Below are 17772 nucleotides of genomic sequence, written 5' to 3'. Positions count from 1 at the left end.
CCCAAGCTCCTTATCTTCTGTGCTTAACTGTTCACAGCTTGGGACTGTCTTACATTCATCAATTTAACAAATATTTATTGAGCCCTGTGCTGTGAACTGTAAATGCAGATTAATATGCCGTTGGCCAGACGCAGTGGCTCACGCCTGCAATCCCAGCACTTTGGGAGGCCAAGGCAGGTGGATCACCTAAGATCAGGAGTTCAAGACCAGCATGGCCAACATGGTGAAACCCTGTCTCTACTAAAGATACAAAAGTTAGCCGGGTGTGGTGGCGTGTGCCTGTAATCTCAGCTACTCAGGAGGCTGAGGTAGGAGAATTGCTTGAACCTTAGAGGCAGAGGTTGTAGTGAGCCAAGATCGTGCCACTGCACTCCAGCCTGGGCAACGGAGTGAGACTTGGTCTCAAAAAAGAAAAAATCATGCCTTCAAGGAGAGCAGTAGAGCAGAATAGTCAAGTACACTGATTACTGGAAGCACTGATAGAGTGTGCTGGGGAGCATCAAGGGAGAGCACCCACCATGCTTCCCGGAAGAGGGAACGCTAAGGTTGAATCTTGAAGAACAAACTTGGCATGAGTCAAGGAGTTAGAGGGAAATAAGATACAGGCAAGAAGAGACTAAAGCACCATTACAGAAATGCTAGTAATTTGCTAATATAGGAGATGAAGCTGGAGAGGAAAACAGTGCCCTCATTTGTTCCTTGGGGATTTGGGAGTCTTCAGCTCATGTAGGTGGAAGCTATGGCTGTAGATGTAAACACGGAGATCATCCAGACAAGATTAGCGACAAAATCCTGACAAGCATCAGCATTTAAGAGGGCAACTGATGATAAGAAGGGCTGGCCTAGACGAAGCAGCTAACAATATCAGTGAACCTAAGGAGGGAGTGCTCTACAGGATCAATTGAAATGAGGACTGAAATTTTCCCCTTGGATCTGAAAATTAGAAGGTCCTCTGGAGGCTCTCATTAGTGTACTGTTAGGTTGAAGGAGCCAACGTTGAATTGCAGTGGCTTAAACAAGCAGGGACTTAGGGATGGAGACAAGGAGTGTATGTGTACAGATAGAAGGCGTGTATCTGCCAACTTCCTTTTTCCCTTCTTTTCTTTCCCAACCCTTGCTCAATCGTAATCCAGACTCTCCCATTTTCTCCTGTATCCTCAGCAGCTAGCACCCTATCTGAAATAGAACAGTCACTCAGTAAAATTCTGTTGAACTAAGTAACCCCACGCTATCCTATCTGAAATAGAACAGTCACTCAATAAAATTTTGTTAAACCAAGTAACCCCACACTATCCTATCTGAAATGGAATAGTCACTCAATAAAATTGTGTTGAACTAAGTAACCCCACGCTATAACCTATAGAGGGAGTAAAAGAAAGTCACTCTTACCTATAGCAGGAGCTGAAAGAAAACCACAGGGACTGTTAACCTATAGGGGAAGCTGAAAGAAAATCGCAAGGAAATGAACCTATAGGAGAAGCTGAAAGTAAATCTCTGGGAAATGTTAACCACACACTTTCACCTCTAGGAGGAGGGTGAAGCTTCTTTTCTTCCAGACATTCCCGAGGAAAAGTTGCACGAGGAGTCTGGCAAGGAGTGCCACCCTTTGGTAATCTTTATTAATATATACCTAATATGTACCTTCTGTTTGTGGTATGTGATACTGATGTTCCATTTATGATAGTGACAGGAAGCTTTTTATTACAGTAAATTCGGCAAGTCGTATGGTAAAGGAAAAGTGACTTGATTTAAATATGTCTTAAGTGAATGATAGTATGAATGATCCATAGCCAAATATGGCCCAAATCTTAACCATATGCATAATTACTTTGATCCAGGAAAGTATTGGGTCACAGTGGTGTGTGGAACTGTTTGTATGAAGAAGTTAGAAGCTGTGGAATCTGTGTGGAATGCTCTTGCTGGATTCTTTTTACATTTTCTCTTTTTTTGGATTCTGCACTTTATTTATTTATTTATTTATTACAGAGTTTCGTTTTTGTTGCCCAGGCTGGAGTGCAGTGGCATGATCTCAGCTCACCACAACCTCCACCTCCCGGGTTCAAGCAATTCTCCTGCCTTAGCCTCCCGAGAAGCTGGGATTACAAACGCCTGACACCATGCCTGGCTATTTTGTGTGTGTGTGTGTGTGTGTGTGTGTGTGTGTGTGTGTGTGTGTGTTTTTAGTAGAGACGGGATTTCGCCATGTTGGCCAGGCTGATCTCGAACTCCTGACCTCAGGTGAGCCACCGTGCCCGGCTGATTTTGCACTTTTCTTATCCTGTGAGGAACCTCTCTCCTTCAGCTTCTAGGGCGAACTTGAGTGGGGCTGAGAAAAAGTGGGCCTAAAGAGAATTTCAGGCCTGGTTTTCTTACCTATGTCTTCTGATTAAAAAAGTGGTTAGAACTCCAGAGCTAATATGAGCATGCAGCCCTCAGAGAAAGAAGCTTCCAGTCCGGATCACTGAGGCCTGCCTTCTTTAGGCAAGAGGAATTTTTGGTCTAGTTCCGCTGATGACTATTGAAGTAGTCGGGTGAAAGCCGTAGCTGGTGAAGTGGTTTTTGAATCTGCCCTGCAAGCGTCCATCTCCTTGGAGACCTGTGGGATGCAGGGAGGAAGTGGGGAAGAGGGGCTGGGGTCAAGAATTCTAGGATTTGTAATCCTGATCACGTATATTTCTTCCTCAGAGACAAAATTAACATCTTATAGCAGTGGTTTAATTTCTTTTTTATTGTTTTTCATCTTTATTCATTTTTATTTGTTTTTTTAATTGTGGAGGAGAAAAACTTGTTATAAACAGTTGAAACCTCATAGAAGTATGCAAAGTTAAAAAAAAAATACTCCCATCCAGCCTTTTCATCTGTATTGTAATAGTTTGATTTGGATACCAAATTATCTTTATCTTTTTTTTTTTTTTTTGAGGCAGAGTCTCACTCTATTGCCCAGGCTAGAGTGCAGTGGCATGATCTCAGCTCACCGCAACCTCTGCCACCCAGGTTGTAGCAATTCTCCTGCCTCAGCCTCCCGAGTAGCTGGAATTACAGGTGCCTGCCACCACACCCACCTAATTTTTCTATTTTTAATAGAGACGGGGCTTCACCATGTTGGCCAGGCTGGTCCTGAACTCCTGACCTCATGATCCACCCGCCTCAGCCTCCAAAAGTGTTATGATTACAGGCATGAGCCACTGCGCCCAGTCCTAATTATCTTTTTCTATACATAGGCAAACATATTTGTAATAGATGCACATGCATATTTTAAACTTTTTATTGAAGTGTAATGTATATACAAAAAAGTGTACAGGCTGATGAATTATCAGAAACTAGACCTGGGTGATGGTTACATGGGTTTATTCATTTGTGATAATTCCTAGAGAGTAAATGGCTGAAAGTAGGCAGTAGGGAGCCCAAGAATTCTGGAATGTTCTCTGTGGACCTGGGTGATGGTTACTTGGGTTGATTCAGTTTATGATCATTCATAGAGTGAATGACTGGAAGTGGTCACTTGGGGGCGCCTCAACAGTTCTGGAATGTTCTATGTGACCTGACTAATGTTTACTTAGGTTCATTTTGTCAGCATTCATAGAGTGAATGACTGGAAGTAGGCAGTGTGGCGGGGGGGGGCACCTCAAGAGTTCTGGAATGTTCTCTGTGGACCTGGGTGATAGTGAGCGGGGTTGATTCCATTTGTGATCATTCATAGGGTGAATGACTGGAAGTGGGCATTACAGGGCGCTTCAAAAGTTCTTGAATGCTCTACGTTCAGATAGGTGATGGTTTATGGGTTCATTTTTAGCAATTGTATGAACATTCCATAATATAACCCTCAATTGATTGCCATTGAGGGTCTTTATAATTTATTAGTATATATAAGTAAATGTTGTTATACATCTAAATTTGTCTGCTTCTGTAAGTATTTTTTCAGGAGAGACTCTTAGAATTGATTAATTGCTGGGTCAGAGGATGTGCAGTTTATTGTTTTCTTTTTGGAAAGAGAAAGTTCAATGTAAAAAAAAATTAAACAGCAAATAAAAGGCCGGGCGCGGTGGCTCAAGCCTGTAATCCCAGCATTTTGGGAGGCCGAGGCGGGTGGATCACGAGGTCAAGAGATCGAGACCATCCTGGTCAACATGGTGAAATCCCGTCTCTACTAAAAATACAAAAAATTAGCTGGGCACGGTGGCGCGTGCCTGTAATCTCAGCTACACAGGAGGCTGAGGCAGGAGAATTGCCTGAACCCAGGAGGCGGAGGTTGCAGTGAGCCGAGATCGCGCCATTGCACTCCAGCCTGGGTCACAAGAGCGAAACTCAGTCTCAAACAACAACAACAACAACAAAAACCCAGCAAATAAAAAAGACATAGAGAAAAAAAAAAAAAGAAGAAAAAAGACATAGAGAAAAGTCAGTTTTCCTCTTACCCTTGACTTGCAGTCCCATCAGATCCTTTCTCAGAAGCAACCAGCGTTATCAGCTTCTGGCAGGTTCTTACAGAGATAGAGTGTACATTGCATATACATTTACATATTTTTATAGGCATTGCTTAAAGCCATACTACCATCCCATCAAGATTGTACCAATTTGTAATCTGACCAACAGGGTTTGAGAGTCCCCTCGCCCACTGACCTCCAACCAGGGATAATTTGGGGGTTCTGAAAAGATTTGCGTGAAAATGAACAGGTTTTATTCATCTATCCACTGGCAATACATTAATGTACTTCAGAATTCAAAAGGTCTGCCTCCCACTTTCAGCCCCTAGTTGCCATGGCTCCTTTTCCACAGAACAATTGTGTTTTCAGTTTCTTGTGCATCCTTACAGAGAAAGTTTGCATATGTAAACAAATTCATCTATATGTTCTTTTTTTCCTGAAATTTTACACAAATAGCAGCATATTAATATGTGTGATTACTACATGACCTCCCTCTCCTTTTCCCCTCAAAAACCTAAGTGGCTTAAAACAATAATTCATTTTTCTCATGAGTCTAAGGGTAAGCTGGGAGTAGCTACTAGTCAGGGCCAGGCTCAGATCATCTTGGCTGGTCAATTGATGGGTCAGTTGGGGATTGGTTGGTCTAGAATGGCTTCAGCTGGGATTGTTCAGCTCTACTCCATGAGGCCTCTTACCCACAAGCAGTCTAGTCTGGGCTTCTTCTCATCATAGTGTCAGGATTCCACAAGAACAGAAGCACAAAAGGCCCCTGGAGGCCGAGACTTGGCTCTGGCACAACATAACTACTGTCTTATTCTGTTGATCAAAGCAAGCCACAGGCTAGCCCAGATTCAAGGAATGTAAGGAGCTGCAAAGTGACATTGCAGGGTATATGGGCTTAGGGAGGGGAAGAACTGGGGTCATTTATTCTATCAAATACGATGCTATACGTATTGTTATGTACCTTACCTTTTTTATTAACCTAACACTGTATCTTAGAAATGACTTCATATTAGTCCACAAAGAGCTTCTTTGTCTTTTATTCTATTTCATTTTGCCAGCCCCCATTGAAGGAAAATATATTGCTTACAGTCTTTTGCTATTATCTAACAATGCTGCAGTGAATAACATTGAACATCTGTCAAATAAATTCCTAGAGGTGGAATTACTAGGTCAAAAGGTATGCATATTTATTATGTTTGATAGTGACTTCCAAATTAAACTTACAATTTTGTGTGTTTTTTCACTCTAAAGAAATGGAAGATCCGGTTTCTGCAGTGGCAGCGTCATATCCAATGAGGTTTATCTGAGGAGTGGTTATCGCTAATTGAAAACTTTTCCCGATACCCCGCCGTGATGGCTTGAAATATAGTTGGCATTGGCAATTTTTGACACTCTCTGTGGAGACTGAACTAAAAATAAAAATTAAAAAAAAGAAAATGTAAATTCATAATTTAAAATTTTTAATTTTTTGCACAAGTTGATGGGGTACATGCAAAATTTTTACATGTATATAAGGCATAGTGATGAAGTCAGAGTATTTAGGGTATTCATAACCCAAGTACAATACATTTTGTTAAGTATAATCAGCCTAATGTGCTATCAAATACTGAATTTATTCCTTCTATCTTACTGTATATTTGTGCCCTTTAACCCATTTTTCTTCATCCTCCTCCCTGTCCCCCACTCACCCTTCCCAATGTCTGTTACTTGTTTGTCCACTCTCTATCTCCATATGATCAAGTTTTTTTGCTTCCACATATAAGTGAGAACATTCAATATTTGTTTTTTTGTGTGTGTCTGGCTCATTTCATGTAAGATAATGACTTCCAGTTCCATTGATGTTGCTGCAAATGACATGATTTCATGTTTTTAATAACCATATAGTATTCCATTGTGTATATGTACCACATTTTCTTTATCCATACATCTGTTGATGGACATTAGGTTGATTCCATATCTTTGCTATTGTGAATAGTGCCGGAGTAAACCTGAGAGTGCAGGTATGCCTTTGATATATTGATTTCTTTTCCTTTGGGTAGATACGTGGGATTGCTGGGTCAAATGGTAATTCTATTTTTAGTTTTTTGAGAAATCTGCATACTGTTTTCCATAGTGGCTACACTAGTTTACATTTTCACCCACAATGTGTAAGAGTTCCTTTTCTCTGCAACATCTCCTATTTTTTGTCTTTTTAGTAATAGCCATTCTGACCGGGGTAAGATCATCTCACTGTGGTTTTGATCTGCGTTTATCTGATGATTAGCAATGTTGAGTATTTTTTCATATACCTGTTGGCTGTTTGTATGTCTTCTTTTAAGAAATGCCTGTTCATATCCTTTTCTCACTTTTTAGTGGCAATGTTTGTTGTTTTCCTGTTGAGTTATTTGAGTTCTTGGTATATTCTGGATATTAAGCCCCTGTTAGATGAATAGTTTACAAATATTTTCTTACATTCAACAGGTTGTTTCTTCACTCTATTCATTGTTTCCTTTGCTGTGCAGAAGATTTTTAGTTTAATTTGCCTATTTTTGTTTTTGTTGCCTGTGCTTTTGAAGTCTTAGTCATAAATTATTTGTCTAGATCAATGTCCAGGAGAGTTTTCCACAGGTTTTCTTGTAGTGTTTTTATAGTTTGAAGTTTTATGTTTAATTCATTTTGAGTTAATTTTTTATATGATAAGAGATAGGGATCCAATTTCATTCTGTATGTGGCTATCCAATTTTTCTAGCACTGTTTATTGAAGAAAGTATCCTTTCCCCAGTGTAAGTTCTTGTTGGCTTTGTCAAAAATCAGTTGGCTATGTATGTGGCTTTATTTCTGGGTTCTCTATTCTGTTCCATTGGTGTATGTGTCTGTTTTTATACCAATATCATGCTGTTTTGGTTAGTATAGGCTTACAATATGTTTTGAAGTCAGGTAATGTGATGCTTCCAGCTTTCTTCTTTTTGCTCAGGATTGCTTTGGCTATTTGGTCTCTTTTTTTCATTTTGTATGAATTGTGGTTTTTTTTCCTAATTTTGTGAAGAATTGTGTTGGTATTTTGATAAGGATTGCATCGAATCTATAGATAGCTTTGGACAATGTGGTCGTTTTAACTAGATTAATTCTTCCAATACATGAGCATGCGTTTTATTTATTTTTTTCATTTGTCTATGTGATCTTCGATTTCTTTTATCAGTGTTTTCTAGTTTTCCTTGTAGAGATCTTTTTATTTTTGAGACAGTCTGGCTCTATTGCCCAGGCTAGAGTGCAGTGGTACAATGGCTGACCACAACCTCTGCCTCCTGGGTTCAAGCGATTCTCCTGCCTCAGCATCCTGAGTAGCTGAGACTATAGGTGGGTGCCACCACATCAGGCTAATTTTTTTGTGTACTTTTAGTAGAGACAGGGTTTCACTGTGTTAGCCAGAATGATTTCAATCTCCTGATCTCGTGATCCACCTGCCTTGGCCTCCCAAAGTGCTGGGATTACAGGCCACCATGCCTAACTACTTGCAAAGATCTTTCATCTCCTTGGTTGAAATTATCCCTACATATTTTATTTTCATAACTACTGTAAATGGAATTGCCTTATTTTCTTTCTTGGCTAGCTCATTCTTGGCCATTATATAGAAATGCTAATGATTTTTGTACATTGATTTTGTATCCTGCAACTTTTTATTTTTAAAAGTCAAACCTTCATAAAAGTTGAAATAATAGTACAATAAAAACCCATATACTTTTCATGAAGATTAAACACTTGTTAACATTTTGCCACATTTGTTCTCTCTGTGTGTATACATATATGTAACACTATATAGCACACACATATATATATACACAGACATATTTCATGAGCCATTTGACATTAAGTTGGAGATATCAAGACACTTTTTCAGCCTGTATTGCCTAAAAACAAGGGTGTTTACCTACATAATCCAATTTTGTTAGCATACCCAAAAAATTAATATTGACAGAATAATATTATTTAATTCATAGCCCATATTCAAACTTCCTGATTGCCCCAATAACATCATTTAGAGCTTTTTTTTAAAATCAAGGATCCAAAATTCAAGATAAAATGTCATACAACTTCATGTACTTGTCATGTCTCTAGTATTCTTTCATATAGACATTTCCCACTTCTTTTCATCTTTCATGAAATATTCATTTTGACTTTAGGCCAGTTATCTTGTATCATGACCTATAATTTGGATTTGTCATATTGTTCCCTCATGAATATATTCAGGTTAAACATTTTTGGCAAGGATACCACATAGCTGGTTTCCATTGCATCACATCAATAGGTATCACATCAATCAATTTGTCCTATTGCCAAGTTTTATCACTTGGCCAAAGTAGTGTAATCCAGATTTCCCCATTGTAAAGACACATTCTCCTCCTTTGTAATTAATACAAATTAATATCTTTAAAGTGTGACCGTGTACATGTTCTGTTCCCCAACAACTTACACCTGATAGTTTTAGCATTCATTATGATCCCTATCTGAATCGGTTTTTAACATAGTGGGTACAAAAGTATGTTTTCCTAATTCTGTTATTCCTTCCACATTTATTAGCTATCTATTCTTCTGTAAAGGAAGCTGACCTCCTTCTTTTTGTATGTCACTTCAAATTCTTTTTTAAAATTAATCAGTGTGTTATAACCTGTTACCATTATTGGACTGCTGCATGAATAGACAGATCAACAGAACAAAGCAGAAAGTCCAGAAATAGATCCAAGTATATATGAAAATATAATATATAATGAACGTGGTATACCCCAATTACTGGGGCAAAGATGGACTTTATTTATTTATTTATTTATTTTTTGAGACAAGAGTTTCACTCTTGTTTCCCAGGCTGGAGTGCTGTGGTGAGATCTCGACTCACTGCAGCCTCTGCCTCCCAGGTTCAAGCAATTCTCCTGCCTCAGCTTCCCGAGTAGCTGGGATTACAGGCATGCACCAGCACACCTGGCTAATTTTTTATATTTTTAGTAGAGAGAGGGTTTCATCATGTTGGCCAGGCTGGTTTCAAACTCCTGACCTCAGGTGATCCACCCATCTCGGCCTCCCAAAGTGCTGGGATTACAGGCGCGAGCCATCACAGCCAGCTAAGATGGACTTTTAAAATAAATATTATTGGCATAACTGGATAGCCATTTGGATAAAAAGGTAATTTGGTCCCATACTTCACATTGTACCCGAGAATAAGCTCCAAATGGAGCTTATTATATAAAATATAAAAAATAAAACCATATAGGTACTAGATGGTCCAAATATAAAAAATAAAACCATATAGGTACTAGAAGAAAGCATGGATTAATTTCTTTATAGTCTGTGTGTGGGGAAAGCCTTTTAAATATGACTCCAAATCCAAATGCCATAAAATGATAAGTATTTTCAAGTACATAAAAATTGAAGTAAAAACCTTTTTTTGCATGGCAAGAATTAGATAGGCAAAGTCAAGAGAAAGATGATGAAGGCTGGATGTGGTGGCTCACACCTGTAATCCCAGCACTTTGGGAGGCCGAGGCAGGAGGATCACCTGAGGTCAGGAGTTTGAGACCAGCCTGACCAACATAGAGAAACCCCATCTCTACAAAAAATACAAAATTATCTGGGCATGGTGGTGCATGCCAGATAATTTTGTAATCCCAGCTACTCAGGAGACTGAGGCAGGAGAATTACTTGAACCCAGGAGGCAGAGGTTGCAGTGAGCTGAAATAGCACCACTGCACTCCAGCCTGGGCGAGAGAGCAAGACTCCGTCTCAAAAAAAAAAAAAAAAAAAAAGATGATGAAACTGGGAAAATACTTATAATGTATATACTAAATAAAGGATCAATATACCAAACATGTAAAGAACTTTTAAAATTTAGAGAAAAAAAGGCTAAAAAAGTCTCAGGAAAATGGGCAAAAACATGAATACACAAATTATAGAAGAAAGTATACAAATGATCCTTAAATGTATGAAAAAGACACTCAACTTCACACATAGTAATAGATGCAAATATATTTAAAATACACAGTCAACTGGACCATCTGGATCATTTGGAGAGGAGGAGTAGTGCCAGGTTAGGTTAGGTTCTCCCATTAGGCTCTCCTTGATCTCCCTGGGCTTCACCTTTTATGGCACTTATCTGCCTTATAGTATTTTTTCAATGTCTGTCTTCCATACTAGTTACAAATGTGTAAGAACAGTGACCAAGGCTATCTTATTTGCACTGGCTTGTTCCCCAGTTCCATGCACAAAGTAAATGCTCGATTAACATTTGTCAAATGAATGAACAAACTACAGAGTTTTTATCTTCACCAATGAGAACTATCACCTAATAGTTGAATGAATGAATGAGTAATGTGGAGGCAAGGAATTGAGTCTAAATCTATGTTTTCTGTAGTTCTCTCTCTCACTTCTCTTTCAATTCTTTCCCCCTTTCCATGACAAACTCTCTCTCCTATTTTTTCCTCCCTAATTTCCATCTAACTTTCCATATGCTAGCTAAAGTAAAACCTTCAGCATGGCCCATGCTCATAAAATGTTTGCCTAGATCAAAAATAAGAAAAGTTACAAATTTACAGGAGAAATTGGATGTTAGCATCAGCTTTAAAATGTCTCACTTTCTTATCTTTCTATAATTATTTTCTTATGCACCAAAATAAGAAAACTGAAAAATAATTTATTGGTAAAATCATTCCAACATTTATCTTATTTCTAAAATTGCTTCCTACCATTTCATTGCAAATCTACAGTACTTTAGCTTTCCTTTTGTGAATCAAATTGAAACTCTAACCAGTACTAATTTTGTCTCTTCAAGATAATGCATTGCAGGCACCAAAATAAACAAATAAATAAATAGACCAATAAATGTTGGAAATGTAGCACATTTGTAAATTCGAAGATAGTGTGTGTAGAAGTGCCTGTTGGTTAAATTGTTAATGGGCCTTTAAGAAATTGCCCCTTTTTCTCCTACCACTAGAAATCCTTGATGGATTTTTCTATTACATTGAATTTTCAGCACATAGAATAAGGCCTTCCATGTTGACTTTTACCTCAGAAGTTGAGTAAATCACTTGACTTTTACAAGCCCAGAAAAATAGGCCTCCCACTAGACAGTCATTGTAAAAGAAGTCTCTTGGTAGCAGATTCCATTTTTTGTAGTACTGCAGTTATAGATCGATCCAATAAATGTTACTTTAAAATTTTGCTCAGCGGAAAGGAACTATAGAAGAATCACATGTATTAGACTAAAGCGGCTTGAATCTACTCCAACTCTGTTTTGTCCCTCTCTTTGTGAATGTTTGGGAATTTTGATAGCCTATGTAAATAAGTGTGCTGCTTAGCGGCAGTTATTACGGTAAAGCTATATTCTGCTGGATTTTGTTGAAGCTTTGATTAATGTGAATATAAATTGGTAGGGACAACAGAAACTTTGAAGTTAAAATTTAGGTAGCAACCTCACAATAATGTATTGTAAAAGTACCATATGCCTATTGGAGAATATATGAAAAGTAAAGGAAAATAGAAAAAGTTTAAAGTGAAAATAAAAATCACCAAAATTATGCCAGGCAGAGACAGCTACGTGTTTGTGGGGTTTTCTGTGTGATGGAACTCATGTGCTATCTACAATATTTTAGTCTATGAAAGCACTTAGACATTGATAGTATTTTTTAAAGAAATACTTGCGTCATTCAGGGTATTTAAGTTTCATGGTTTAGCACACTACTGTGGCGAATGGTTTGAGACTCCTGAGTTGAGAAACCAGTTCGTAGGAGTCCTGTTTCAATTACCTGCAGATGTCAGTATGGATCTGAGTGTGATTCAACACTTGTTCCAGGATGTGGTGGGACAGTTGAAGTCCTGTTGTGAACCAGTTGCTTATTAAACAAATAACAGTTTAGTTTGGATAAGAAATGGGAGCTGTAAAGACCTCAAGTCTCCAAAATTTCTTTTTACAAAATCTAAATAAGCATGGATGTATGTTCTCCAGTTATACCCAGTTCACAGAAGATTATACCATCTTGTTCCCTATCCTGATTGTTTAACCAGCCTTTCAAAGATTAGTTATAGTGCCGGAGAAGTAGAGTTGATGTTGCTGGGCTTATTAAATTTGACTTCAGCCCAGATGGCAGGTCTGAGGGATACATTAGGGAGCTGTGTTGGTTTACTGTCTGCCGTTATTGTATATTTAAACACAAAGTTTAAAAGTGATGATTCCAACTCCGAGAGAATGTCATCTTTGCCATTGCTTCTGATCCTTCCCTGCTTCGCTGCATGTTCCTGCTGTTTCATGCAACTTCGTAACATGAAAAGTCAATGTCGATTAGGCTAGGAAATGTCAGAGAGACTTGCAGTGGCTTATTTTACCAAAACACCATTGTTTCTCAGGCCACGACACAAATCTACCATCTGTTTCATAAGCTTGCAAGCTTCCTCTCAACTATAATTTGCTATATATATTGGTACAGAAATTGTTGGTAGCTTATGTTTACCTAGCAACATAATCTGTTTGGTCAAAATCTGTGGGAAAGGAGGCTTTGTGGAGGAGGATTTTCTTTTTCCTTCTTTCTTTTTTTAAAGACAGCAGTTTCTTCATCTACAAATTATCTTTAAGTGCAAGAAAGGCGGATGTGCTGGCCCAAACAATCTGCCTTTTATACCATTTTAACCTAAATTGTCTAGAAAATGCTCACTCTGGGGGTTATTTTTGCTATGTCAGTTATCTCATATATACATGAATGCCCTCTTTTCAATTTGTTTTCCTTTTCATACAAATCACTGTGAAATAACTTCCTTGACCTTGTAGCTGTGAAAGATCACCGAGCTTTGGGACTGCCTGCATCTGTCCAGTGTATATTTCTCCTGCTTCCCAGTGCTCTTAGTGTGACTTGTGGGTTTTGAATGTTGAATTTACATTTCAAGGATGTTTGTCAGGGCCTGGTAGTCTTTAAGTTAAATGTAACAAAATCAAGCAGCCTGCACTGTGTTGTCTGCATTACATTAATTTTCATTTAGTTGAATGAGCTGTATATTTCTACCTACCCACTTTCTTAGCTTTCTTATCAGCAGAGCAATGTGTCTGTCAAAAGAAAAAGAAAGCCCAGAGGAGAATAAATGTTGACTTTCGTTCATGTTAGTTATAGATATCATATGCTGGTAAAGGTTAGGGTGTACTTTCTACATTCGTTTTGAGAAGGGAAGGAAAGTGTTGTCCTGTCAAGTTCCTTCATGTAACACCAAGGTGTAATTTGCTACAGGCTTATTGCATGATATTGCCCTTGTGAAAGTAACTGGTTTTCCTTTTTTTTTTTTGAGACGGAGTTTTGCTCTTGTTACCCAGGATGGAGTGCAATGGCACGATCTCGGCTCACCGCAACCTCTGCCTCCAGAGTTCAGGAAATTCTCCTGCCTCAGCCTCCTGAGTAGCTGGGATTAAAGGCACGTGCCACCATGCCCAGCTGATTTTTTGTATTTTTAGTAGAGACGGGGTTTCACCATGTTGACCAGGATGGTCTCGATCTCTTGACCTCGTGATGCACCCGCCTCGGCCTCCCAAAGTGCTGGGATTACAGGCTTGAGCCACCGCGCCCGGCCCTGTTTTTCCATTTTAATCTACAGCTATTATGTAGTTCTCAATGAAGAGGCAGTGTGGAGGTTACTAACCCAATTCCCCCTCCAAATAAACAACAGAAAAAGAAGAAATCAAAAGAAAAACGAACTTCTATGTCATCCTGAGACTTTGAAACTAGTCCTGAGAAAAGACTGTGGCAGAATTATTATGTGGACAAAGTTCCTTTGGCCAGAGATATCCCATGTCTTTCATTTTGCAGCCTTTGTTTCTGCCCCCTTGAGTCCCTAACTCTTCACAAGCCCAGAAATCTCCTCAAAATGCAGCCTCACAGGAAAGCACTGATGACTTCTTACAGAGTTGGCCCTGACAGTTTTGCAAGGGACATATGAATTAACTGGGTTGGAGGGCAGATTTCCTTGCATCACTGGGGCCAGTCATTGATAACACAAACATTTATTCTTAGTGCTCTCCAGTAATGCTAGTCATGGAAGTGAGAAATTGGCAGCTTGAGCTGTGAAACTGACACCCACTTTTACACAGAACAGATAGTGAAAGGCAAGTGAGAGAAGATGAGCTCATGAGTGAAGGGCTGACAAAAGAAGAGCAGAGGAATGGGATTTTGCAACAGAAGGGAGACGCAGGATGAAAGATCCTGGCGGAGTGAATGATCAAGGAAGGAAGCTCATTGTCTTATTTAACCAACACTTCAGTAATGGTAGCATGCTAGGGACAAGAGATGGGAGGAACAGGATTGAGAGGAGACATTTTTAGGAGGGTGATGAATGAAAATAAAATGGTAGAAGATACCCCAAAGTCTGGTGGGTTTATTTCTGTCGAGGTCAGAAGTCAGATTGCAGAGGAGCAAGAAAGGAACACACCATTTATTGTAAAAGTTTGGCAGCAGTCTAGAGACTGGCAGCTGGAAGGGTACAAGGGCAACCTGTAGATCAGTTGTTGATGTTGTTGTTGTTGATGGTGATACAGTTGTCTGCATGAGATTGAAGGGCCCATGGGATAAAAAAGAAATCAGAGGTCCCTGGTGAGTAGTGCTGTCCACTAGAACTTTCCACGATGATGGGAATTATACACATTTGCCCCGTCCCATTCAGGAGTCGCTAGCCCCATGTGGCTGTTGAATACTTGAAATGTGGCTAGCATGATCAAGAAACAAAATTTTTAGTTTTATTTCATTTGCATTTTTTCTTTCTTTTTCTTTCCTTCCTTCCTTCCTTCCTTCCTTCCTTCCTTTCTTTCTTTCTTTCTCTTTCTTTCTCTCTCTCTCTCTTTCTCTCTTTCTCTCTTTCTCTCTCTCTCTCTCTCTCTCTCTCTCTCTTTCTTTCTTTCTTTCTTTCTTTCTTTCTTTCTTTCTTTCTTTCTTTCTTTCTTTCTTTCTTTTTTGAGACAGAGTCTTGCTCTGTTGCCCAGGCTGGAGTGTGGTGGCATGATCTTCGCTCACTGTAACCTCCGCCTCCTGGGTTCAAGCGATTCTCCTGCCTCAGCCTCCTGAGTAGCTGGGACTACAGGTGGCACCCCCACACCTGGCTAATTTTTATTTTTTGTGTTTTTATTAGAGACAGGGTTTCACCATGTTGGCCAGGCTGGTCTTGGATTCCTGACATCAAGTGATCCACCCGTCTCAGCCTCCCAAAGTGCTGGGATTACAGGCATGAACGACAGTACCTGGCCACAATTCATTTACTTTTCAGTAGCCACACGTGGCAAGTGGTTACCATCTAGGACAGCAGAGGTCTAAAAGGAGGAAATAAATGTGGGAATAAGAAAGTAGGAAGAGATGAATTCTAGAGCAGAGGCAATAACAGTATTTAGGGAAAACCTTCTTCTGATGAGAGATGTTCTCGCATCTCCAATAGCTAGGGGAGTTCAGACCCATAGCTTACATGTTTTCAGCAACCCAATTGTCAAGCTCATCTACTAAAAATGAGAGAGTTGAGAGGAAGAAAATTTGGGAGGCTGAGAAGAAAGACTGGGATATTCACAGCATACGGTATACCAGGAACAACTGGGCAGTGAGGGGAACCAAACTGTGGTTGACAGCATGAGTTCGTGGTGGGCCAAGTCTAAGAGGCTCAACATGGGCCGAATTTGTACTGAGCCAAATGCATGCAATTCCATATAAGGTTCTTTCTGGAATAAGAAACAAATTAAAAATGAGAAGATAGGAATGGAAACTGATCAGCTAGGATTTTTCTGTATGTTAATAACACAGAAAGAATTAATTATGAACTCAACAGTTTTCTTTAAAGTCCAGGTATTAGGTAGCAATTTAAAATCTTGAATTTTTGATAAAAATATCTCAACAAGCTCCATTTTTAAAATACTTTCCTCTATGAGAAAGAATTTGGTTCAAGACAAGTTCAAATTTTTCACTTCAGAAACAAGTGCGCTCTTTGACTACCTCATGAGTCCTGTGGATATTTCTGTGTAGGTATTTGGTTCTTGTTTTCCTCTGTCACCCAGGTTGGAGTGCAGTGGCCCGAACATGGCTCACTGCAGCCTCGACCCCCCAGGTTCAAGGGATCCTCCCACTTCAGCCTCCTTAGTAGCTGGGACTACAGGCGAATGTCACCACGGGACTACAGGCGAATGTCACCATGGGACTATAGGCAAATGTCACCATAATTTTTTTTAACAGACTCTCACACTGCTGCCCAGACTGGAGTGCAGTGGCATGATCTTGGCTCACTGTAACCTCCACCTCCCATGCTCAACAATGCTCCTGCCTCAGCCTCCAGAGTAGCTAGGACTACAGGCAGGTGCCACCACACCCACCTAATTTGTATTTTTCTAGAGACAGGGTTTCACCATGTTGCCCAGGCTAGTCTCAAACTCCCGGGCTCAAGTGAGCCTCCTGCCTTGGCCTCCCAAAGTGCTGGGATTATAGGTGTGAGCCACCATGCCCAGCCTGATTCTTGTTTTCACTGAAGCCTAACACTCTTACAAAAGACTGATTCATGTCAAAAGCCCATGACACTGAGCAACCCTTACTAGAACTCTTCTTCTAACATTAAGGTTTAAAGTGAGCACAGCGTGTCTTTTTCAATATGTTCCAGTGGCCAGAAAGGGACAATATGACTTCTCCAGTCTCCATAGTTCCAGCTAGGGATTTAAAGAGAAATAAAACAGATGTTAGAGCCTCAACCTGCCAATATCAGACCTAGGTAATTGCCTTGCCATTCATTTCATCGATCTGCTGTAAGATTTGAAGACGTTTCCCCCGTTTAAACCCTGATGCCGGAGTAATTCAAGCTGTCTAAGTAACTCCAGTAGCTGCAACCAAATTAAGTTTTCAAAGATGAGGATGAAACCTCTGAAAGTAGAATTTAGCATGACAAATACATGACAGATAAGGAGTCACTCAGAAATTTTAGAATTTCAATTCGTTCATCCAGGCATTTATTAAACGTCTTCCAAGAACCCTTACCATTGGTGATGTGGAGAGAAGACAGGAGATTCAATAGCAGTATCAGATATGAATCTGGCCCTCAAAGATTTGTACTCTAGTTGGGGTTATAGATCTGAAGCTTCTAAAGCAATTTGAGAACAATTAGAACAAAGAGTCTCGCTCTTGTCGCCCAGGCTGGAGTGCAGTGGCATGATCTTGGCTCACTGCAACCTCTGCCTCCCAGGTTCAAGTGATTCTCCTGTCTCAGCCTCTCAAGTAGCAGGGATTACAGGCGCCTCCCCCCACACCGGACTAATTTTATTGTATTTTTAGTAGAGATAGGGTTTCACCATGTTGGCCAGGCTGGTCTCTAACTTCTGACGTCAGATGAT

The 17772-nt window shown here is 39.7% G+C and overlaps 1 protein-coding gene and 1 non-coding gene across 3 annotated transcripts in view; both read left to right on the top strand.

The window, feature by feature from the left end:
- The first annotated feature begins 1507 nt into the window (after positions 1–1507).
- The window catches only part of PLAC1 (placenta enriched 1), a 196280-nt gene continuing 180015 nt past the window's right edge, over positions 1508–17772 (top strand). Inside the window, exon 1 of one of the 2 annotated variants that reach the window (XM_035287605.3) lies at positions 1508–1609. The gene's annotated coding sequence lies outside the window, so the exon portion shown is untranslated. The remainder of the gene's footprint in view (positions 1610–17772) is intronic. The other variant, XM_054251494.2, reaches the window with a different exon arrangement.
- Positions 5691–5831, top strand: LOC118150706 (U4 spliceosomal RNA). The gene has a single exon (XR_004738862.1). It is a non-coding gene; the product is annotated as a U4 spliceosomal RNA (small nuclear RNA).

Source organism: Callithrix jacchus, chromosome X (genome assembly GCF_049354715.1).
Source record: "Callithrix jacchus isolate 240 chromosome X, calJac240_pri, whole genome shotgun sequence".
In the NCBI taxonomy this organism is placed as follows: domain Eukaryota; kingdom Metazoa; phylum Chordata; class Mammalia; order Primates; family Cebidae; genus Callithrix; species Callithrix jacchus.
The sequence above is the reverse complement of the archived record's forward strand: the minus strand, read 5'-3'. Positions and strand labels throughout refer to the sequence as shown.